Source organism: Rissa tridactyla, chromosome 10 (assembly GCF_028500815.1).
Source record: "Rissa tridactyla isolate bRisTri1 chromosome 10, bRisTri1.patW.cur.20221130, whole genome shotgun sequence".
In the NCBI taxonomy this organism is placed as follows: domain Eukaryota; kingdom Metazoa; phylum Chordata; class Aves; order Charadriiformes; family Laridae; genus Rissa; species Rissa tridactyla.
In genome coordinates, this window is record NC_071475.1 from 7161263 (window position 1) to 7187875 (window position 26613).

At 36.2% G+C, this 26613-nt stretch overlaps 1 protein-coding gene across 3 annotated transcripts in view; it reads right to left on the reverse strand.

Moving 5' to 3' along the window:
• FHIT (fragile histidine triad diadenosine triphosphatase) overlaps positions 1 to 26613 on the reverse strand; it is a 607729-nt gene that overhangs the window by 460134 nt on the left and 120982 nt on the right. For all 3 annotated transcript variants that reach the window (XM_054216108.1, XM_054216110.1, XM_054216109.1), the window contains one exon: positions 24975 to 25021. The gene's annotated coding sequence lies outside the window, so the exon portion shown is untranslated. The remainder of the gene's footprint in view (positions 1 to 24974; positions 25022 to 26613) is intronic.

Consider the following 26613-nt stretch of genomic DNA (forward strand, 5'->3'; position numbering starts at 1 on the left):
ATGCCAGCAAGTTTAATAAAAACAAGGCAACAACGGGAATTTTGAGGTTACAGTTAAAACAATGTCTGCTCAAAGGCAGACATAAACACATTCAAAGAGATGATTTACCATTTATTTTCAACAGACACTTAACACTTCTGAACTTCAGACTTAAAACTTGAATATTTTTTCCTATAGTTAGCCATAAGTTTTTCCTTGTCCACAAAGGAGACCTAATCAGTGGTACTTTTCCCTAACAAGATAACATCTGGCAATAACAATTATATTGATTATCTGATTCCAGCTACCTTTGCAGAACAAAGCCTTGTCCACAAACGAATAATTCTCACCTCTCTATCATGGTTTATTATGTACTAAGACAATGACTGAAGCAGGGGAGGGCACGTTTTGCTGCGTATTTCAGGTATATTTAACTACCACCTAGCCTCTTTTCCTAATAAACACACAGTGACTCAAAAATTAAGCCTCATGCTGTGTTTTCAGGGCCTCATGCTTGGGTTTTCAGGGCCCGTTGCCATTTTGCTCCTCCCGCAAAAGGCAGCATAAAAACCAGCCTACATCAGTAAACTGATGAATTCCCGCATTGTCAGAAACACTGTGCCTCTGTGACAGCAAAATTCTTCCCAAAAGAAGCACAACTGAGCTCTGATAAATCACCATTTTCAGACCTAATCTGTTTTATAGCTAGAAAGTGGATGAAGCAATGCTTCTAGGTGCATGAGAAAAGGTAACCTCCCATTGAGTCTCTTCCACCTTCTTTTCTCTACTTACCCATTAAAAAAAACCAAAACCCAGAACTACTCAAAAACCCAGAACACCTTCACCACCAGCTTTGTGCAGGATTCTGAAGAGAGAGAGATATCCGGGCCAAAATCTAGACTGTTTGATAGTAGCCTCCTGGCACGTCCCACAATAAGGAGTTCTCCACAAAAGAATTATAACCAATGTCAACAAATAAATACAGCAGCGGCATAGGGTAATACACAAATGATGTTTGTAATTAACCACTTGTTCTGAAAATACTAATATCATTCCATTTTGTAGTCATTAATAACAAATTAAACAGATGATTTTTACTGCTGTACCACAGTTTCGGCTGTGTGCATTATGCAGCTAAATAGCGTTGATAAAACTACTACACTGTTAGATAGGAACACAGAATGTAATTAGTATTCCACTTTGCATATGCAATTGCTGCTATACTATAATAACGAATGAACTGATAAACAAGATTTGGGATACGACCATTTGCCCTCTTTCCAACCATTATATTTCATAATTAAATGGCATTGCTCAATTTAGCTTCTAAATATCTTAACAGAGAAATAATGAACTTGAGATGTTCTGGAAAGAAGGCCAGGGAATGCTGGTAAAGCCTAGGACACCAAAAATGTTCATTGTGTGATGAAGACAACATTGTGCTAATGCTATATTAAGTTTGTTCATCCTCCTTTCTGTGCATGTGCCTTTTACTTCCAGTGCATCATGGTTGAGTATTTGGGTTTACTTAGTTATGCCAAAGTCATGAAGTGGGGAAAAACAAGCCCTAACTGTACCGAAAAACAACTCATTCCTGAGTTCCTGCTTTCTCTTCTTTTAATTGATTCTAATAAAGTTTGCCTGCGGGCACTGAACACAGGGACAACCAACCTGAAACACTCAAGCTTGCAGAAGCTTGGTAGTTCACCACAATTTCATTTTCACAACATAAAAGAAGAGTACAAATTAGGAGGGACAGCTCTGGAGATATCCATGGCCGCATACACCCAACATTTGAGTATGCCTTGTTTGAGTTTGTTTGTAGTTGAGTTCAAGTTTGTAACTTGAAAAACAAGTTACAGTACTGAGACTGGCAGCATGTAGTATAAAATAGAAAAGTTTACTCAAAGGATACCCTATACAAAACAGCAACACGTGAATTCTGCTGTCTTAAAAAATAATTTTTTTTAAAAGAAAAATCACTACATCAATACACTTACTTGCATTCTACTTCTACCACTTCAGGAATCACTGAAGAACTACGTCAAACTCCCTTCCTGCTGCAACCAAAGATGTCATTTTATAGTTGCTATGTGTTTTCTTTTTTTTCTGTTTTCTCTTAATGTTTGAGATAATATTTTGCAGAAGTATGCTACTTCTTGAGGTCTATTCACCTTACCAAGTCACACACTCTAAATGTTTTTATATTTTATGCTTCTATTTCACTCTCCTCTAGAAGTTACCTAAACAATACATATGGGGGAAAAGACAAATCACTGAAGAAGGTACTTGAATGGCTGCAAGACTTCAAATTCACATAGAATTTTGCTACCTTACATCAAATCACAGTCCTCAGCTGTCACAGCCTTGATCTATATCAGGATCTACAAAAGCATTGAACAGGCATTTCAATATTTTCTTCATGGTATGTAACCATATTTATTCAGACATTGCTGTTAAATTGGAACTAACAGCTGTGGATAAGTGCCATCCACCCGTTCTCTTAACTTCATAGTAAAGCATTTCTCTAAACTATCAACACATCTCTGAAATGAAAGGACACTCTCATTTCCAGAATATACCGCTTGGCATTAAAAGCAAAAGCTTGTATCACTGTTTAAGACAGAAACAGAGCGGCAGAAAAAAAAGCAAGCTGGGGCTACCTTCAGCTACATTTGAAATTCCTTTATTTTCTCCTTAAACTAAAACCCTGCGTGATTAATTAATCCAAGATTTTCCAACTTGAAGAACTCCACATAAAGACTAGGTTCTCAAAATCTTTAACCTATTGCTAAAAATTAAAGAGCGTTACACACAAAAAGTGGAGCAGTCACTAATTCATTGTGATATGGTGAGAGATCAGCCTTTGCTCTTGCGGTAGCAGCACTTTTTAAATAGGGCTCTCACTACATCTCCCAAAGTACGGACATTCCACAAGTCTTGCATGCAGGACACAGATTTGAGATCCTTCCCTCCCAAAAAATCAAATTTGTTTTCAGACTAAAGTTTACCAGTAACGCATTTAGAAAAGCAATGCCACCACACTATAAGTTTTTGGCATCTTGAAAACACATTACAATATTAAGCTGGCATCATTATCCCTTTTTTACTGAACAAGGCACAAAAGGATAAGTAACATGGCAAAAGTCTTAACAGCAACAAAGCTGGAGACAGAATTTAGATATGACACCCTCTTCCTTATCCTACTTCCAAGGCTACACAGCTTCACATTTATCCTATTATTTACATGAAAATCCAAAGCCTACTAGCATTAGTGTATCTTTGTGCCAAAGGAACATCAAAATGTATTAAAAATACTGTGACAGCAGCCTGCAAAACCTTCACTGAACAGGTTCTAGTACATCCAAGTGGAAAAGTCTCAAGCTAGCCTGTAAAATTAATTCCTTGTTCCTTGTAGATGAACTTATCTGGAACCAGAACTAGTGTTAATATATTTGAAAAAAAGATTTGTAATGGCCTATTTTATACTTCATCTGACATCACGTCTGTGCTGGATATAAACCTCAAGTATTGACTAGCTCCCAGCATAGAAGTCTGTAACATCTAAGTTCTAACTGCTTCTAAAACATTTCAGAAGGAAAACAGCTGTATCTTCCAAGGGAAGTGGAACAGCAATTGTTTTTCCTAGCACTTTCATTTTACATCAAGACAGATTAATCTCTAGAGTAATTTCACTCGTTAAAATGGGGTTGGCTGATTACATTTCACATAAGCTCTACTACTACCACACTAGTGCTTGTTGACTTCCTAATTAAAAATGCAGGTCCATCAAGCTAGTCAGAAAATGAAAAACCTCCTCAGAAATGGTAGTCTCCATAGCTGCTAATTTTTGCATGCCTAAAGCCAATTTAGTACACAGGAGAGCAAACTATAAAAGATAATATTTTTCTTTATGCAAGAGCAATGAACAATGAGTAATAAAAGGTATCAATTATTCTCATTGCTTCCCAGCAGTTTAGAATTCCAAGAGGGGGGAGAAAAAAAAAAAAAAAGAAAATATAAGAAGCTATACTGCTTTTGAGTAAAGAGTAAAAATTATTTGGTGAAATGCAGATATCTCTGAACAGAGATATTTGGATAAATATATTACTATTAATTTGGAATCAAGAAAAACATACCCAAATTGTGTGGGGTTTTTTTTCCCCACTTTCTTAATAATAGGAATTCTTCACCAAAGTATAATTTCCAGAATTGAAAACTCATGTCAGAGAAGCTACTGAATAGCTCATACTTGCCGCTACTATGGCCTTGCACGAGCTGATGCATCTGGGAATGTTCAGAAACCACAGTTGGCCCTTTGCCTTCTTGGGTTGAATCCGATGTAGTTACACACCAACAGCTGAGTATTTAAAGAAAAGTTGCTTCCACAGACATGGGGCTTGTCTGATGTTGGAAGTGTGGCGAATATTGGACAAGGTCAGCTCCCCTTGGGTTTTAGGGGGTTTTGTTGGGTTTTTTTGGTTGGTTGGTTGGGTGGGTTTTTTGGTTGGTTTTTTTTTTTTTTTTTTTTTTTTTTCAGAGAGGTAAGGAACAGAAATGAAAGGAACATGAAAACTGGAAGTGCCAAAAATGTTTCACAATGTTTATTAATACTCATGAGCTAGTAAATATCATCTACCAATGAAGTAAACCTTTCCATAGGAATGCAGATTATGCATTCAATGCTTATCAAGTTTTTATCTTGGCATCCCCAAAGGGAATAATTAAATTGAACATTTCTTCCTGCCATGTTTTCCTATTTCAGTATTCACCCATTCCCTCTCACTTATCCCCATCAAAAAAAGCATTCATTTAGACTTAGTGGCCATGCCTTAACTCCAGTGCACTATTTATTATCAGAAAGAGTAGGAACCACCCTGGAAGTAAGCAGATCAGACCGATAAAAACAAATTCACAGAGGAATAATCAGCAGGAAAGCTGTACGTTGCCATCGAGAAGACACCTCGTCAAAAGAAGAACTGGAAAGAGTGAAGGTGTGTTAGGACTTGTAAGGATAATTTTTTAAATATTAGGAATTGCTTTAATTACTTAAAGAACCAGAACTAGATCTGCTAAGCAAAGATGAAAGATGACTACCGCAGATGCTAGGAGGACAAGAAGGACAGATAGGGACCAGGTTCTTTCCCTGAACAGCATCTCAAGTCACTGCTATTAGACAGAATGCTGTCCTAGACATGCCACTGCTCTCATGAAGGAGGATATTTCATAATCTAAGACAAATTAATTGAAACAGAATTGCTGAATACGACAACAAAGTAAGGACTAACAAAAAGTGAGGGCACACAGAGGGAAACCAAGTGAGCAGAATTCTGTGTGAATACAGCGAGACAGAATCACTCCTACAAATCTCAAGACAACAGCTGATGGCAGGAAACATGGACAGACCTAGCTGTGTCCAGCTGGAAATACAGTTTGCATAGAACACATTTTAGAATCGGAACATTAGAACATTAAAGAAGATAGTGAAAGAAGTCCAAGAATAAAAACAATGGTTGCTCTGTATTGTATTCAAGCAGCTGCCGCACCCACGGTAACATTACTACATGGCTTGCCAGAGCTACAAAGGCAAGGCATATTAGCTTTCTAAGCCTTAAAAAGATAACCACCCTATCCATCAGGCATTTGATGAAGTTGTCCATTTTAGCTCTTCTTAATGGAAGGGACTCAAGAAAAGACTGACTTCTGTTTTCTTCCCTCCCCAAAGTCTTTAAATTATTACATTACAGTTACAGTAGTTTAGAATACTGATATAACCATGTATTTTTCGAAATAATAAAACATGAAGAAAAGAAAGGGCTAGCTTTCCTTTATGGTATCTTCTTAATGAATTCAAGAGGGGAAAAAAGGATATCAAGAGTTTATGAGCTGTTTAAACATAAAGCCAAAGAATTATAGATAAAGTTCCAAACCATTAATCCATTATATACTGTGAATTGGACAACCCCAGTGAGATATCATTTCCAGAAATGAATCGAGCAAAGCCATCAGCAAATAGTTAACACTCTGAACCTCTGAAACACTTTTTGATTCAATTCAAGCTGCAAACCTCTATGTTTAGAAGCTAATTTACACTGGAATCTGGAATTTAATCATCTCTTCTCATGCATTTGAAAAAGGATGACTTTACTTCACTTAGTCTAAATTAACTTTGAAATTTTGCTACACATAGTAATATAATATCTAGTCAGATATGCTGATCTTACATTGAAAGAAATTAATTGCTTGATTCCTCCTCTTAATATTATCCTGATACTGATAAAATTTCCCTAGGCAGCACTATGAGATGCTCTGGACATTGCTCAAATAGAGTAGGATGTACATAAAAGCACATAAAGATTGTCAGCGATGGGGAAAGAAACACTTTTTAGACAGGAGGAAAGAAGAGATGGAAGGGAAATAATTTTTTGTTTAATCCAAAGTTCATTGATTTCAAAATAAATCAACCAAAGACCATTGAAATAAATAAGAAAAAAAGTTGTATTTGCAAAGTGAGTATAATGTTGAATTTTCTTTTTCTTTTTTGTTGTTGTTGGTACTTTTAAGTCAATAAAACTTGTACCTGTGGCATTATTTACCTCACGCTTACTGCAAGAACACTAGCAAAGTGATTAGCTACGGATTTCCAAAAGTGCTCTGAAGACTCCTCTGGAAGGGGAAATTCTGAGAAGTCTAGATGTTCAGGCAGTAAAGGGGAAAGATTTTCTCTTCCTCAAGAAGCAAATTCTGCAATCAGTAACAAGGAAGAAAAGAACCATAATCAATATGAAGAGAGTCTTCCTATGATTCAGACTGTATGAAGGCAGATGTGTTTTCTGATAAGAGTCCTCTAGCTCAGGAAGACAAATGTCAAGTATTAGCATTATCTAGTAAGTTTATTCTTGTTCAACATTTGAAGAGAACAGCAAGTTCTTTGATCCTTCTAAGCCAAAGTCCTGACCTTCACAGAATCACAATGCATTCAGGCCCTCTCCTAATAAAGTAAAATATTAGGATATTAGAATAAGTGATTATTAGTTAATATACTAAACATTTAAACTGTCTTATTATCACCATGCTGGGCTCTACCAATCCACAGGAGTTCATACCCATGATCTTTCCACAGAAGAGGATCTGAAAGCAGCTATTTTTAAGGAGACTGACAAATTCTTGAAGAGGAAACTCTATAGATGGATATTTAAATAAGAAATTGCTGTAAGGGGATGGGAATTGTAAATTTAACTGTTTGTGACTCTAAAGGTAGAAATTTTCTATGCAGTAGAATTACACAAAAGGGAAAAGCATCTTTCCATATTTTTTGACAAACTGGAATAAGCAAGTTGCAGCATCTCCATAAAGCGTATTGGTCCACAGATTGAAGCAAGGTTTTGCTATTTCTACAGGATATTGGCTTCTCCATTAAAGAGTAGGCAAATGCAATGAACTCATTTGTTTACAGCATATTCATATTATCCCCTTCTCACCTATTCTCCCCAAATTAGTAATTAAAGTGTTGAGATCTGATAGTGGATTCTTAAATATACATTCCACAAATCACAGCTATGCATTCATATTAGCTCTGTATAACTTTAACCAATTTTAAACAAAATAACATCTGCACTTTTCACCTTTCACATAAAGTGTATGTTTTTATTTTTAGTTCATACTATTTCTTATTGCTCATAAAGCAAAGTGCATTAGGCATAACATGCCTTTTTTTACAATGGGATACAAAATGATAGCTAAGTGTATCCAGTCCTGTGTTATGTATTTACGTACCCAATAAGCAAAACAGTAACATCATCTGTAGATAAAGAAAAATGCCTAATATTATAATCTTTACAACACAAATTAATGATTGTCCACTACACAAAGGTGCTAATCCACTCCACAGTGAAGCACTGCAGGGTACCATATACATTTCTTTTTTTCTTTACTTTGCAAAAATAAAGTGTCATTGCTTACATATAAAATGACTTCTGCCTCTTGTGTTTAGTAAACTTGTAGTCAGCACTTAATTGTAGTATAGCTTGAAAAGACTGTATTGGGATTTTTCAAGAAAAATTAAGGTCAACTAATGCTCAAAGCATTACTTTCCATTTGATAGCTTAACACTACAATAGATATTTAACTCATAAGCACTTATTAAATTTCCTGCTTACTACTCTAGGCTGAAGACTGCCTGTTGGAAATACTTATTCTGTATTAACTTCTCTACTTGGAGAAGAGTCGATGGCTCTGCAGACAGCCTCAGTACGCACCCAACCTCAGTTTCCACGCAAAGATTAATAGCAAGGTTCAACCCATGGCAGGAGTGATGCTTCAAGGTGATGACCACATGTTGTGCTGAAACTTTACTCCTCACTCAGAACATCATGTGGCATCAGCAGTATTCAGCTAACACGGAAATCGCGATCCATTCGCTTATGAGCCACGGCCAGCAGTTAACCAGGCAGATAAATAACTGAACAATAAGTCAGGTTAACCTTTAACAGCAGCATGTAGGAGGAATCCAGAACATTTGTTTCCAGCCAACAACGAATGCATTTAAGATCACCCTGCACCTTTATTAAGAACAGCAAAGTTGAGTTTAATTAGTTTTAACATTACTCAAAACATCAGAATCTATAACCATTCGTGCCATTGACAAACTGACCTCTGGGGCTTTGTTGTTATTATTAATAATACAGTAATGATAGTAAATTATAAGTTTTCATGCATGCAGCTCCTTTTAGTGATTAACTAAGTAATGCCTAATTTCACTTGAGAACGAATACTTTTCACCCTTTGGGAAAAAGAAAAGGAGAACTAATTCAAGTAAGTAGATATATGTCTATTTGCTTTACAATTTAAGAAAACAAAGAAAAGCTTTTAAGGCAATTTTCCAGGAAAAGTGTGCAAACAGCAAACTAAGAAAAGTTTAAAGGAAAAAAAAGATCGTAGAAATAGAAGGAATGTAAATTGTGGGAATTGTTTATGACAACATGAGTTCTCAAAACAAATGCTACGATAACACATGCAGAAAATTCAAATATATGTGAACTATTTTGACTTGGTATTCTTTTTAATTTGCATTTGGCAACTCATAGAAAGTGAAAGGCTAAACTGAAGGAGTTATTTCTAAAATGGATTCCTAGCCCACAGTCTTCCTGTAGAAATTAAGCTTTATAGATATAACAACAAAAATGATTAATGACCCTTGACATTAGGATTTAAAACGCCCTTCATATAAATACACTGGTTCCTTGATTCTTTTGTCATACAATAGCAAGCAGGTATTAGAACTGGTGGTGGGAAAAAAAGGCAAAAGGAGGTGCATAAAAGTTACACAATGAAGTAGTTTCATTGTGATATTGAGAGTACAAAATGAATGCAAGATAACACTGACAGAGGAGTCTAGCCAGCCTTTTCCTCTCAAACTCTCTGTTCACTTAGATTGCCCTCATTGCAAAAAAAGACTTAAAAAAAGAAAATCAAATTACATTATTTAATCTGCTCATCAACAACTTAAATAGCAGGAAACAATGATTAATTTTAGCAAGAAAAGGAGAAGTTCCTTCCAGGATAGTATTAAATGAAATTGACCCACAACATACACACATCAGCTTTTTGATAAATTGAGCGACAGAATTTCCATATTTTAAACCACCAGAAATTAACATTCAATCTAAGGAGTCCTTTGCCTTTTAGCACAAACATGGCTGCATTCTGTTGCTACATGAACATCTAAAGAGTGAAGTTACAAAGGATGGCTGCATCAGCTCGGAGTTTGCCTCTAAAAGGGGAACCCTTCTCTCCCCCTGGAATTGCTCTTCCATGTCGTCTCTCCTTCCAGACATGCTCCCTCTGCTCAGCTCTGGCAGCCAGCATGCCTTTCGGAAAGCACACTCACGCCCAGCATAACGCTCACTTTGCGTTACATTACAAGTTGAATTAGCTCAGGGCTGAGTTCAATGCACGCCAGAGCGGGGAGGGCAGAGTAACAGGGCCCCTGCCACTGGCAGGGAGTCGTTAGTTGTTGTTAGGGGGGAGCTCAGCTGTCCCAGGTAACTTCCCTTAAATGCAAGTCAATGACAATTATTTCAGTTTCCAAACTTCAAGAAACGGAATAGGAAACAAAATTAAACATCTGTTATTCTAAAAGTATTTTTACAAATAATGTTATTTCATTAGCAATGTGGTTTTAAAAAAATTAAAATTATGATGTACAGACAAGGTTATGCCTATCATTGTACCAAAAAATAACAAGACAGACTATCCAAAGCAAAATAAAACTTGTGTTCTCAAATGAATATTCATTATTTGAGTTGGCCATGAACAAATACAAGACTAGATCCAAACTTAAGACGTTTTCCTTTTAACCAGCCTGCCTTTTACAGATTTTTCAAACATCTCCAGAAAAAATTATTTTAAAAAATAAATAAATAAAAAATTTTAAAAAAATTCTTTCTTTATAAACGTATGGGCAAAATCTGCTCCCTTACTGTTAGTCTCTTAACATACCAAGGCATAGAAACACATAATGAATATTTCTTATGAGGAAAACCAAAAAGAGCTCAAACAAAAAGGACACTCAACTCCATTTTTGTAGTTCCTATGTATTTGCTTTACTTTACCACACTCACAAGGTTCTCAAATATTTCTGTGCAAAATGTCTTTTTCTACCAATCTGTCCTTGTCCATTGATCAGACATTGATTATTTTTTTACCTCCCTTACTCCCAACAGAAAATTAGAGCAATGCTGCCTTGTGTAATTATTGATTTGCATGCCCTCTATCATACGCAAACATTAGAATAACTCTGTAAACAGTTTTATTAAACACGTATTCCCTCTTATTGCCCATTTGCCATAGCAAACCCAAATACCACCTGAGAAGATGCAACGAAGGGAAGTGATTTTAAGTTGCAAGACAGTTGCCTGACCTGGGGGAAGCAGTACAGACACTGGAATGTTTCCTTTTCATCATATCAAGAGGAGGAGAAAATATTAGAGTAGTGGAGTCATTAGGCATTTACTGTTAAAAGAAACTGATACCGAAGATGTCACCAAAAAAAAAAAAAAAAATCAACAAGAGCAAAACACAAAAATCAGAACAGAAATCCATTCTCAGACCTTGAGGGACAGATTTCTGTTCACCCCAAAAGAAAGAGGCCGAAACACAGGTGTTTGCCTTGATCCCAAGCTGCTTTACTGCACTTAGTTTTAGCAACAGCTACCTTACCTGTAATCCAAATCCAAGACTAAACTGCTGCTCAGCCAGAGCTGATTACCAAGTCTTTAAGATTTGGAACGTACTCCAAATATCCTAACTACATGTAATGCAGAATGGTATAGCCCAGTAGCATTAAACATTTTGGGGTAAGACTGAAATAGTATCAAGTTATTTGTATTAGACCAGCCTGACAGGTTTTCTTCCACAGCAAAGTCAGCATACCCTACAAGAATGATTAAAAGATGCTACAGCACAAATTAAAGAAAGATAAAAATAATTAACTAGAGATATAAACAAGTAAATAATCCATTTTGCTTCATTTTCACAAAGAAAAAATAAACTGAACTTAAGAATCAGAGAAGGATATATCTCATGGTTAAAGCTCTACACATATTGAGAATTAGCCCAAAACTAGCTACTATATCTAAACCATAAAACTGGCTGCAGATGGGAAGAAGTGACCCTTAAACTTCAGTTTAACTACATATTACAGAAGACAAATTGGGCAAGCAAAACAATTTGCTTTGCAGAATTCACACAAGGAAATGCTATTTGCAGAAGGCTAAAAACATTCTCCCAATATTGCGTGGTATTTGGATTATCTATTATATCAAGAAGCAAAAAAATTAAACATCTCAAAAATCAGATCCACTTGTTGTGAAAAGAAAGTTTCTGAAGAACAATAAAAGAGGCTCCAAATTTAACTTCTTCAAGAAACAATGCAATTGCTTTAGTACCAAAAACTAAATGGGAAAAGAAATGCAAGATATAAAAGTTCTGAGACTGTTTCTTGTAAATTACAAAGATAACCTTCCATGGGTTCTTTGCTGAATATTTGTATACAGCAAGGACCAGAGGTACCAGAACTTCAGACATCATCTAACAGAGCCTGTAAAGGATTGTTAAAATTCCTAGTTTTGATCTATGATTCCTTTTGAATATAAAGACGAATGTGTTGAAGACATTAAGAACTGGATAAAACAAAGTCCGGGATATTTTCAACTTAAATACTCTAAAAGGAAACAAAAAGGGGCAGGGGGAAGCCAAAGCATTAAACAGTTCTCAGCAAAATTTTCATAGTCAAAGCTTGTTGTCCTGTGCTTGGACTATGTTGAGAGAAAGCCTTAAGATCTGACTCTCTGACCAACTCTTACCTCAAAAATATATTTCTTTATATAGGACTGGAAAAGGTACTTTCACAGAAGACAACCCCTCAAGAAGCTATGGTTCAACTGCGCTCCACGTTCCCATCTCTTACTGCCATTTGCCTGATACACAAACAAAACTGATACTGAAGATGTGAATATCACAAGAGACTTCCTCCTTGTTAGAGGAGATCTCTTCAATCAATACTGACATTCACTTATTGCTATTGAAACCGATGTAGAAAATGTGGGGTTGCCATGTCTAGAGCCCACCAAATTCTTGCGGGGTTGGTTTCTTTTCTTCTTTGAAAATTCCAGCTAAAAATCTAAACTGGTCTTTGTACCAGCCAGAGTATCCTAAAAACCTACTGAAGAAGGACAGAAATTCCAGTGCAATAGAAGCTTAGAGACAGATCTCTCTTTGCATGGATTTGCCAATTTATATATCCTGAGGACCACTTCAGAGTATCCTTTGAGCCAGATATGTCTACTTCAAACACATTTGTCCACCTTCTCCTCACATTGATGTGCTCCTCCCTGCCACAGTGCAGGCTTGGTTACCCAATAGCACCAAAAAGGTTGTTCATCTACGGCTCACCTGCATGAATTTAGCTAAATCTTATCTTTGATACACTTAGTATACTGCTCTTGCTCCTCTGAGACATAGCAGAAGTCAGAAGTCTGACAGAAGTCAGACTCTGCTTTACAGAGTCTTAAGCCCTTCACTTCAGAAGCTCACGGGGAGCACAGAGTACTACTACGTTTACAAGTTGACCAGGGAGACCAGTGAACCCACCACTCAACAGCTGACACATATGCCAAGGCACCATACCACAAAATGCCTAGGTGATGTAAGAGGATGTGATCGCCCCTTTCCTCTGATGTGAAAAACATAATTTGTGCTTTATTGCAGTATCGGTATTGTAATAAGGTATCACTATTGTAATAAGGTGCTACTCCAGCCATAGAAATTACAGTAGGGATAAGGGTCATCTCTCTGCCTTTACAGAAAGGGCCACAATTCTCCTTGTAACATGTGTAACTCTCATAAAACATAAGCACACTAACACAGCACGTTAAACCTGGTGAACTGGAACATCTTTTATGAAGGCAAGTCCAGCTACCTGTCTGGTGAGCAGTAAGTCATGCCATCCCACATGCACACGGCACAGTCACAGAAGAAAACTGTCTCCACAGCACTCAGAAGTTAATGCAGCCCTTCCACAACTTGTGACATTGGGGATAACATCACAATAGTCTAAGAAAAACTAGAAAGGAACTCAGTACATAATCTCATATGCCCCTTTACATACCCTTTTCTTCTTCTATCTGGTTGAAGAATACTTCAGCACTAATACCGCCATCAAACCCTCTCCTTGACACAGGAATTCACAGGTTTTCCAAGGTGTGTCCACTGAATCATGTCAAAATTTAGCCACTGAATGCCAGTTGCATCACTTTTTGTTAATCCCTTTGTTCCTTTAGCCCAAGGCTAGTATTTCTTTTGATCAACGTAAATCTTTTCTGTCATCTTATTTTTGCTGTCACTCTGTGAAGTATTATGCTGCTGAGCCAAGATCTTCATTTATCCCTGGTATTGCAGTCCTGTTCCTCCTGACAGTTACCCTGTTAATATATCATTATCAATCTCCTTGATCCTCCCAGGTTTGTACATAAATTCATCTCTCAGGAATTGACTTCCATAAAGTCGTAAGTCCCACCCCATTAAGTGTTACCTGCTGCAACAAAGGCTTTACTTGAAAGTAGCACCGGTGAGAGACATGTTTGTTGTTTACTGTGGTGAAGAGTCAGTCAGCAACAGTCAAGTGAGTTCAAACCATGGATACTGGAAGCTCCAGCTAATTTTTCACATCTATTCAAAGTGGTATTTAACTTAATACGTAGTGCAGCACCACTTCCCACTTTATACTGGAACACCCCTTCATACTTAAATAGAAATATCAATTAAATAGTTACAGGAAAAAATGAAGTTCTTAACTTTATATAGTAGCACATAGTAAATATGAGAGAAGTATTTGTATGCGCTACTGTTAGACCTTACACATCTTGGCACGCATACAAATGTGAAGCTGAAGCTTTTCCATTTAGAGCAGCTGAAATTTCAAGTCTTTTTCTCTGCACTGCTACCCAATATCAAAATGCAACATTTTTCATATCAGCTAAACAGAAACCCAGTCCAGAGCTGGAAGGAGGATAACGGACATAGCTTTCAGAAACACTGTCATCACTGGGACGGATTCGTAGCTGTAATAATATGTAGTAACGCTATGATGGTGTTATCACTCATCACTCTTCATAGTGCAACACATCCTTCACTAATTCAGAAAACGCTCAAAAGTCGGTGTCTTTCTGTGCTTTTCCTTCTCCATGCTTCTCATGTACACTACAGAAGATGATGAAAAATAGCTCTTATTAGCCATACAGTTATCCATCCAGAAGAAATAGATAATGAGAATATTTAAATACTAGCACTAATCAAAACTCGTCCCCCATCTTACTCTTATTCACTTGTTAATACTACTATTCTTGCATTTTGTTCTCTGGGTAACAAGCCTATATACATAAAAAATACATACACATATTTATGTCTGTATGTACGCTACTGTAAGACAAATCGAAATATTTATTTCCTTTCCCAAAAACTGACAAATTCTGTAAAAGTAAACAATGTCCTACTCTTTATCGTACCACACTACGATAACAGCAAAACGAAGTAACCTCTACATGGACACTACCTTCTGGGTTTGGTAGTTAAATCCAATACTGCCATTTCAAGCTTTTCATGAGTATCTTCAAACACAGAGGAATTTCAGAATTGCCAAATCTCACATTAGACAGCTTAGTTCTTGGTCTTGGCTCAGCCACAAGCTCCACCACATTTGTTGGCATGTGCAGTTAATTCTCAGTAGCCTTTCCTATATTTATTCCTTTAATTACCTAATTATCTCTATTTTATGAGCAGAAAACTGTATTACCATAGCAAGTAATAAGGGTAATCAAAATCCATAAGCAAACCAGAGTAGGATACTAGTGTATATCCCTGTCCAATTCCCTTGTGCATGTGATTTTCATGGCTACAGCCATTCAAGCCTTCAATACAATGCCAGATCATTAGGATGTCCTCCCATCATCTACAAGGTTTTGGGGTAGGGGTTTTTTTGGATTAGTTTTTTTAAAACCATTTTCAACATCTGTTCAATTCTACCAAACTGTCCAAGTTCCATCAAAACGCCAATTTCTTTTTTAAGGAAGTATGTTCTGCCAGTGTTCCTGCCTGTTTACTCATATCAAATAAACCCCCTTTTTATGCTCAGGTAACACTATTTACTCATGGTAACTAAATGCTTGATCACTATTTCATCAGGAAAAGAAACTATATGCAGTAGCGATGTATAGTTTATTAATGGCCGGAAGTCTCCACAAGCCACATTAGGATATAATTAACAACTTATGGCTAAAACAGCAGGTAAGTAGATAGTTTAATTATTAAAAACGCCTGCCAGGAAATGTTCTTGTTTCCAGCACCCATTTCTGTTGTGTGGTTTTATCGTATCTTCTTCTTGAAGCAACTGACGTTATCCTGCAAACAATGGCGGGTAGGTGGAAGTTGGGGGGTTTTTGTGTGTTTTTTAACAATGAAAGATAAAACACTACTTCTGATGCCATCTTGTTCTCATTCTTCCGAAAAAAATCTCCTTAGTCAACAGAGACCAGACAGACCTGTCCTCCCGCAGAGACCATTAATACTGATTTGTCCTGATATGACTGGAAAAGTATGTGATAATTATAGACACAGGCCAATTTGGAGCTCATCTCCACGCTTTTTCCATGACTGTATGTAACTTGGCAAATCATTATTCCTTCATTATAACTCAGTATACAGTATTTTATGTCTTCTCATATGAAGCATGCAACACAAAAATAATTTTCACTTATTCTATAATAATAATACAAAAATGCACTGTCTGGTATACTTCGTTGCCTAAATGGATTTAAAATGGAAGATTTTGTTTTTTCTTAGTCCAAAAAATTCATCATAACTGAACTAAAATACATTTTGAGAATATCAGATCATTTGTTCTTTTGTTGATGACTATGCAAGTAGGCAACAATCTTTAATGTTAGATCTTTGTACCATTTTCTTCTGAAGCTTTAATTGATTGAAAAAAAATAATGGTTATTTGAAGAGAGAAACAAAAATAGCATTTATTTTCTTCAACATTATATATTAGCAATAAACAATTGCAGTAATTCAGTAGAATTATTTTGGAGCCTCCCAGTAATAACCTGCCACAGTGAGAAAACAGTAAATAATAGACTGCTCATCAAGCCAGGGGAGCCTTCGTTCTCTGCAGTGCGTGCAGATCAAGAGTTGCTTTCTGGAGCATGAATGGATGAAAACACAAATTTATAATCCCTAATACATAACAACCCCAGTTTTGTATACTTTCTTCTATAAAGGGAAGTGTTTCACCTTTACTATAGGAAACAGTAGAAGTCAGCTTTAGCGTATTTCTTCTAGCAGCTCTTGTGGTGACAGGAAATTCTGGCAAATAATAAATATTGAATACTTTTGGAAATTTACAATCTGTGGAGACTGTCATTTAAGAACTAGATTATACTATTTATTATTCAAGGGACATAATCAGTGAATACCTTCACTGTGTTTAACATCTAAAATAAGTAAGAATGCCAACAGAAAATAATCATTGGTTTAAATAGGACTTATTTTAACTGTAACCAAGACAGTTATAGTGTTAATAATTCAATGTTGGTTGAAAACCACTCTCTTATGACTGATTTATACAGACTAAAGTAGGCATATGTTATGCTACAGGTGGATGTGAGGTCGTAAGAAACCACTTTACAGTCTTCCCAGAAGTACAGTGTCAAAAAGGTCACCTGTGGTAAAGGATCTTTTGGATTAGTCTTTCAAATCAATGCATGAATTAAAGGCAATTTACATATAAATGGGCTAATACTCTGGCTTTGAAATTAGATGAATTTTTAAGAGATTTAAGAAACAGCAGAAAAGGTCAGTTAGGCATTAAGTATACATAATGCAAGTTTTAAAAACTGCTTGTCTCGGAACTACATGTTTCTCGTTTATTAATATTTTGTATTCACAGCCTGTTCTGCTCAGAAAGGTGCTGCCAGCCGTTTGTGAGCAAATGCAGAAAAATATCCATGCTAGTAGGGATATCAGAGTTGAGGTAAGTATGGTCTAAGAGTTCTAAAGTGAAATTTTCTTAATACTAACATAGTTTGAAAACATATTTGTTTCCTTAAGACAAAACTAAGGAGTTTTAGTTGCAGTCGGTTAAGATTATCATATACAGGAAAACAAAACCCAGAATCTTAGGGAGACTTTTCATATGACTTTTTATTTTCTCCCTCATACAAATCAAGGTTCCAGTATGCCTTGATTTCTCCCTCTTTAGACCCTTATGACAAGAATGTCTCATCCATCCCGATACAGCAGAACCTGCAGTGGATTTTACTGTGCCTAACAGCCCAAATGCCTGCCACAGACAAAGGCAAGATCTGAGAATTAACATTCTGTTTTGTGTGCGTGCATACCTGTGTATGTGTAAATAAGCTTTTTGAGTCAGTAATTTTTTCCTACTTTTCAGAAAGAATCTTTAAATGTACTGTATTATTTAACATGGACATTCTTTCCTTAGACATTTGTTTATTATGCTGTCTCTTTCTGTAAAGAAGTCATTACTAACTTCTCCATTCTGCTGCTTTTTCACTACAGTGGACCTTGGTGGACACTTTTCTTTGCAGAATTAGGAAGTGACAGTGATCTGGAATCCAGTATTGCATTTAAAAAAACAAACAAACAAAAAACCCCACATGATCACAATTACCTCCCTTTTGGATATACCTGTATAATTAAATAGTATGTTCAACTTCCCGTTCATGGATGGCACAGAACTCAAATATGTAGTCAAACAATGGGCACTGAAATAAAGTACCTTCAAGGCCAAGGTTAGACTGACAGTGCTTGCTCCAACTATCTACATAAAATCCAGCACCATGTAAATACAAACAGTGTGGTTCAATGCTGAAACCATTTTACTAACGTTACTTCTGCATTCTCAGTATCCACGCCACTGACTTGATGTTTTGCCAATACTGAGATGGATCATATTCAGTGGATTTATGTTTTTCATTACTGGGCTTGGGATAAAAAGAGGGAAGGTTTATTACCAGGATTAAATAATAATTAAAAAATCTCAAAAAAAAAAGTAGTGACAAATAAGATAGCGAGCTATGCTGATGCGCAGGACTGGCTATTGATGGGGCGTGAGAAACAGCCAAAATACTTCTCTATAACCAAAAAGAAGAAATAATATTTTAAAACAGAAGGATTGATAGCTAAAAAGCACTGAAGAATTGTAACTTATGTCGCACCACAAGAATAATCCTTCTGATAATATCCTACAGTATTTAATAAATACAGAACCAGCATGTATCACAGACATTAACAATACTGTTCTATGAAAAGCTTCAAAACCATTTATAATAAAGTTCATAATCCTTCCATACAGTTAATTTTTAAAATTACAGAATTTTAAAGAAAACATGATTATCTAATCAACCTTTAGGATAGTTTCCTTATAAAGCCTGTTTTCTACCATACTGTGCAGTGCAAAACTGAGTTTTATGTGGTAATTAAATTGGTCCCTTCCCTTCAGGAAGGCAAAAGAAATCAACAGATGCTTGCAATGAGCCCTGCAGCAAGGCACAATCAAAAACAAGAATTTTTTACAGTTTGAGTTGATTTCAGAAGAAAAACAATGAGATCGTACAGATACAGAGAATTCTGAGGTACATAAAAGGAGGAAGGCATGGAAGAGGACACAGAAGACACCCACAGCTTGTTAGCTGTAGTGTAAGTGGGAACAGCACTAGTAAGACAATTACTTAGTTAAGTGCTCAAGTAACCAGTGTCAGATGACTACTTACGTCCTACAGAAAATATATACTTTACCAGAATTAAATCAGGTTTAGCTTATACTACAGAACACAACCTTCTCAAGACTCTAGGTGGCTTAGCTTTGGAAAAAAATTAGGAAAAAAAAATAAATATTTTTATTAAAAGATATCCAAGAGACTCAAAAGGCAAAAGTGCTTCCAAATGATTTGATAAACAATTCTGATGTTACAGAAAGCATTAACCATAAAGGAACAAGGGACACCATACATCTAGTTCCTACAAATGTATTATTATAGGAGAAATTCCTTTTCACATCAGCTATTAGGGCTCTCAAACATAAAAGACAATTTAAATATAGTTTAAAATATGTTTAGCAATAGCTCTAACAAAGAATTTGATGAATTCTGTGTTCTCTTCCTGTGGTAAATTCATTCCTACAGAACCAAAAATAGCTTAACCCAGTTACTGCAAAGTTGAGAGAAAACTCAGATTTACCTTGGCTGATTACCATTCTGTGCAGATACTTTTAAAGCAGGTAGATGAACTCATACAGTAATTCAGTTGATAAAAAGATAGGTTGCTTCTGGTATGTAACTGGCTTTTTCCTAGTGGAGATTATCCCCATAAATGGGATCATTTCTTTAGTTGCCAATTATACAGAATCATCTTTTGAGCAAAAGCTACCATGAAAAAAAAAACCTGAAAATGTAATCCCATAGTACTGTGGGTTCAAATGCAACAAAATACTACTGACTTGCACATTTTCAATAGTTTCATGTATGAACATGTTCTAAGTCAGAGGAACAATATCTATTGCATATATGAGATTCAGAGCACATGAGGAACTATGCTCACATTTCCAATCACTGCTTTATGAGAAGTACGCAAAAATAAAGATATAAAAATATCACATGATCACGCAGGTGCCAGAAGATCTGGGATGATAATAATAATAATAACAACTAAAAAAAAATTAGAGGAATGAGGTCTAGCCTTTGAGAAGGGAAATTAACAGCAGATCTTGACAAGTTACATAAGAATTTTGTAAAAGAACAAAAGGTATGGATTTTATGGCTATAGGAGTTTGCATCAAATATAACAACAAAGGGCATGAACTTAAGCTAAGGAAAGGTCATCTTCAAAGAGAGTGTTAGAAAAAAAATGCTTTACACAGAGAATAGTTACGATGGAAAATAAACCACTATGACAACCTTTGCAACAAGTGATATAAACTTTAAAAGGTGACAAGCATTTGAAAGACAGTTATTGTGCAAATAGAGAAAGAGGGAGAGAGAGATGTCTGGCCTTTTCAAAAATAGGGTTTGCATCCATCCGTCTTTAAATCACCAGCATTACAACCCTATCTACTGCCTCATAAGTCCACTGAAAGAGAAAATTGACACCAAACTAAACTGAAGGATCTAACAAGAAGATCCTGACAGTTGAAATGGGTCTTAGAGATTCCATCTCCAAATGTTATTGTCTGAACTTCCTCATTTCAATGAGGGAATAAATCTTGTTCCATCTATTTCAGAGCCTTCATTTCTCTTTGAACAATTCTTCCACTTTAACAAGTTTTGATTCAATAATTTGAGGTTTTTTAAAACCAAACGTATAATCTTAAGTGGCTACCCATAACAAATATGCTGAGGTTGCATACTAAGAAACTTAACGTTTTTATCTTGAGTCATCTAGATATCACCCTGATTCCCACATCATTAAAATCAGAAATAAAATATTATTTTTACCGAGTCTATGAACTATCAAGAAGCATTGAATACTACTTTTTAAGTTCTAACCAATTGTAGAGTATGTAAGGGAAACTGTCATAATGCAGACATGCCTCTGAGGAATTTCAAGCTACAGTTGTAATTATATGTTCAGGAAGGTTCAAAAAGAGCTTGACGTCATCTTTGTTACACATTCACATATACCAATTCAAAAGAGAAAATAACTCTCACCATAAGAAGTCTCACTGAAACAAATATAATCAAGTCAAGATGGCTCCAGATGCTCAGTTCTTCAGTGAAGGGATCAATAAAATAGTTTAAATTACAGGATTCCATTAAAAAACAAAAACACAAAACAAAACAACACTCCACTGTATCCTACCATGTGCAATACAGAAAACAAACTCTACTAACCACAGCCACCTGCTTGCTTAAGATGGAAACTACTTCTGGAATTAACATTCTTATTGTCTGTGCTAACAGATTCTACCATGAGATTGGTCTTGGGTTACCATCATTCAATAATATTGCTAATAAGAACGATTTTTACCATAATTAATGTATTTTAGAAAGAATAAAGAAATCGAATGGTTCTTAAAATCTTTAATGATTTGTGGTGATTTTCACCATAAAGATAACAATATATTAGTTTACCAGATGCCAGATCATGCAATGGATCATTAACAAGGAGTTGTTTTCTGAATACTTCCAAAATAAATACCAGCTGGTTTATTCTCAGCAAGCAGAGTCACAAGCATCTCATCTGATTCACTAAACTGATGTCAAGATACATCACGTAATAAAATCACTAATGTTCATGTACAGCTTCTTTGTCTCAAAAGCAGTACACTATCCTGCAAAGATCCAAGGTGATATAATCACAATTTGCATACTTTAAAAATATTGGGAGTTTAGTAAAAACTTTGAAAATTTATTTAAATGGAAAAAATTATTATATTACACAGCTTTTCCAGATGTACCCTAGAGGTGATCTGATTATAAGATAAGGAATAGCACATTTCTTATCTGCCAAGACTATTTTGAGGATCAAGACAGTTGAAGAGAATCATTTCAATGGATTAATAACTTTAGGCCACTGCATTTGAACAATCATATCCACGCATTCGAAATAGAGACTAAAACCAATATACTGCCTATCTGGAATTTGCTGTATATTTTTGGCAAGACAATATTAATGATCCCTGACAATCAGCTGCTGCTCATCTTGCAGAAAGGCACCCGACCCTTGCACATCTCCAATGCAAGTATAGAACTAACAGTTCCCAGCTACTTTCCATGGGAAGGGGAGGGCGGGGGAAAAAAAGCCACCAAACCCAAACCAAAAACAACTACAAAAAAAAAAAAACCACAAACAAAAAAAACCAAGACACATTGGAAGGGAGAAAATACCACACTACTCTCAGCAAGCAACTATCTCTTTTTACCTCCTTTGGGGAGCAAGTTGGCTCTAACAGACTCTGTCTCTGGTGTCTGCCTCTTTCTCACAGTAATTGTAAAGCTGGGATCAAGGAAGACACATCTATTTGTTCCTCTCTCTCACTAAAATGAAAATGTCTCCTGCTATTTGGTCAGCTTTGAGTATCCCTCTGCTGGACAAGACCTCATTTCTGTAGAGTAAAGCATATCTTACCAGGGGAAAACCAGAAGAAAAAAAGATTTATGGCAAAATTTTATTTTGTAAGTGACCTGTTCAAAAAAGAAAAAAATCTTGTGTCACGGTTAAGGAAATAGAAATTCCTTGAACAAAGCACAAAATGAAAAAGCAACTTCTCCCCATCACAAAAAGCAATAGTTACTTCCAAGAAAATTTGATAACGACCATCCAGAGTTTGTACAAGGGAAAATGGATGAATATGAACATATGTGATAGCTGCTGGTTATCAGAGTGAATAATTTAGAGCTCATTTACTAGGTATGTGTCTGCCGATACATCAATTGCTTGAGTTGTTCATTCCACAGCTAAACTACTGCACAAGTCGCAATTTCAAAACAATTTTTTACATAATGCTTAACAATTAATCAAATCCATTGCTTTTCAAATGAACCATTTTTCCTTTCACATGATGATAATTCTTGGTCTTCATAAAAATACAAATGCAAGAGGGAGAACTTCAGTATCCTACTGTCCTGCAGCACGTTCATTTTTTGCCGCTCAGTGAATCAAAGGGCAAGCAAGTATCTCTGGATAGTATCTAGTTCGTGTTTTCACCCCACAGCAGGGTAAATCCAGGTCATTTCTGAATTAGCCATTTTACTCACCCAAGATGATCAAGGAACCTAAGAGCTGTGAGGTAGCCTGAGAGTAGTTTTGTCCTAACCTATTCATATTCATAGTGGGAAGATTATCTTGTTTCTGATACATTTGCATGCTTAGCTAGCTTTGCTGTATTTCTCATCTAACCTGAAACTTTGTTTAAATTTCAGTTTGTTCTGCTTTAGCTGCTCTATTTAGGCAAAAAAAAAAAAAAAAAGGAGAAAGGAGAGTATTTCCCCTCTGCGACGGTCATTTCTGTTCTTGAGAACAGAAGGCGTTTCTTGTTTGTTTGGGTTCTTTGCGAAACCACCTCAATTCTTAGGAATTTGGAGCCTGAGAAGTACTCGAGAAATAACAAATCAAGTGAGACTCCGCTTTAACTAGATCAGTTCTATATTAGCCAGGAAATTTATTTACAGAGTGGGAACATAGCATACCTCCCCTCTCCATGAGGAGGGGACCATAGATGAATAATTGATGATATACCCAAGGCTTTGATACTGCAATACATCGTACTGCCAGCCACATACTCTTTATGCTTTTTTCTTGGATCATTTCCACTGTACTCCACTGCAATTTACCAAAGCAAATCCACAATCCTATCAAAGAGCGGCACCATAACAAGACCAATGAAACCCAAGTGTAAGAACCTTCTTTGCTTCCCAAACAGTAGCTCCTTATAAGAAGACAAGATAGCTTTATATTAAGATTTTTCTTTTAGCTTTAAAACCGGTGAGATTTTGCCTCCCTGCAAAACTAACAGTTCACTATTGAAAGGTCTTGATTTTACTACATAACTTCTTCAGGGACTTACTATTAAATTACCAGCTCGCTAGCATGACCACTTGGGGTCCCATTATGGCCACATGTATTTGAATGGAAAAGTCTGAAGGCTTCAATGTCTGGTGATACTCTGGCTTGACTAAACTTTAATTTTAGAATTCACACAGGCACATCAGCTGCACAATTCAGCTTTCCGTTAACTAACATTACACTGGTGAGGAATTAGAAGATGCAGAAGGCTACAGGTAGGAAAGCAGAAGAAGGTTTAAATTGGAACATATCTCACCACAGATTTCAGCAGAAAGTGAATCTCTCTTCAGACGTTAGGGTGTAAAGCTCAGTGCTCGGTTTACCAATGCCAAGCCTCTTGGCTTTATAAAATCTGCTGTTGTGATCGGATTAGAACATTTTTGCAAGAGATACAGAGGAATAAACTCTACCACAGATCACAAAATAACCCTCACCCCAGCTCTGTCTACTGGGTGTCTACAGCCTAATCTCTTATTCAAACAAAGAACCTCACGTACAGCCTGGGTCCCAAGTACCTAAAGCTGTTTTGCATTACTGGATCTACTGTAATCCTCCTGTTTCTTTCCAACACATTCTGATGCGTAAGATCGTGCTCCCAGTTCAAAACAAGGCATGATTTACCTGTTTTGGGTGGATTTTTCCCCCCAGTGTGTTTCCAAACACTATTTAAATAGGTACTGAAATAGATATGTGTCACAAATTCCCCCCCTCACCGCAATGACAATACGTTATCGACTTGGATTTTGTTACTCATTTCTCTGTTCGTTGCTGTCAGGACCATGTGAAGAAATCACTGATGGGTCTCATGTCCCAGTGAACAGAGCAGTATGTTCATATGAAAAACACACACTTACATTAGGAGGTTGCAGGAGGCCTCTTCTATGTATTACTCAATCTTTACCTGAAAGAAGAAAACACAACTTAGAGACCTTTAATAGAGAGCATCACAAAACTATTCAATGGAGAAATTCAGCCATAAGTGCTCATTGTGTGGGAAGAGCTGTATTCTCCATAGGAATCTTACTGAACTCTTCAGAATAGGACAGTTCAGTTTGGGGGGACTCAATTTCTATTTTACTTTTGGGGTTTTGGCATATAGTTACAAAAGTGTACGTTGCTTTACAGTATATACTTCTGCCACAAAACCATCAAAACAAAAAATGTCAATAATCATTAACATTTAGATCAACAATTATCAGCTACCTTTTAAAGTACTGGTTACCAAAATGCCTATTTAGTAAATAGTATCGTAATTGGAAAGCATCATCATCACAATACCATGTATTTTAGGATAACCACTAAACACAAATTTTGGCATAAAGCAAAACCTTGACAAACCTAACGTTTCTTTGGTGAGAAGCTTCAGCATTAGGTCTTTTCATTCAGGTTTTCCTTTAAGCCTCAGACTAAAGATTATGAATTCTGAGTTTTAATTAGATCTGCTCTTCAGAACAAGTCACAACTCTATCCTTACAGATAGCACACCTAGAGCTAATCAATCTTCTAAAGGGTTGCATGACATGATGTTAACTTCCCGCTATGATACAGTAAACCAGCGCATTGTCTGAAGAGAACAGAAAAGGTATTTGACATTTTTGTACACTGTTAGGAGCTGCTTGTTAGGACCTATTTTAGCTCCAAGGATAAGAAAAAAAAATCCACACCATATAGCTCAGTGCAGAGGATGATTAGAGTGATTTTGTAGTGTGCAAGGAAGGGACAGTATGACCCTATGCATTTCACTCTCAATTACACTAGTGTATTATAGGAGAATGGAGATTAAACATTCCTGTCATACACAAGATGTATGCAGCTGCCTCTTATTATTTGGTGAAGGTCATGAGTAAGGCCAAACCTATGACTGCATTCTAGCTAAGTAATTCAGCAGTCCCTTCTCCAAATGTGATTTGATAATGAGTTATTAGGAAATATGAGCCCGGGGTAAGAAATATGCCAATGTTTAGCAGACAAGTACATGCAATCCACACTGTTACTGTAAATTAGTGACAAGAAGATTTCTCTAAGCATAAGTACAAAGCCACCAGGAACAGAATTAACCTAATGTGGTGTTTTGTCAGTCTACAAAGTGTTTAACAACACTGGAAAGTGCTCTAAGTAGTAGTTCATTGATTCTATTAAATCCCTCTATCCAGGTGCACATTTTGTGGGACAGTTCCTCATCATTTCCTCATCAGTAACTTGCCTATTGCTTTTTGCTAGTAATATGATTTACTGTCATCCAATAAAACCCTTTTCGTTTCATAGAAGTAACGTGAGTATCTATAAAGAAGAAATAACGTTCCAGAAATGTAATTCCAGTGTTTGGGATCAACTGTCATTGAATGAGAAGAATAGAGAAATTCATACTTTGTTTTGTATTCTTCAAAGCACCTTTCTCAAATGTAAACAAAAAGTTAACAACAACGTGCACATCATTAGGTATTATGTATTATGAAAGGTTAACAATATGAAAAAGAAAGGCTTAAACAAAGC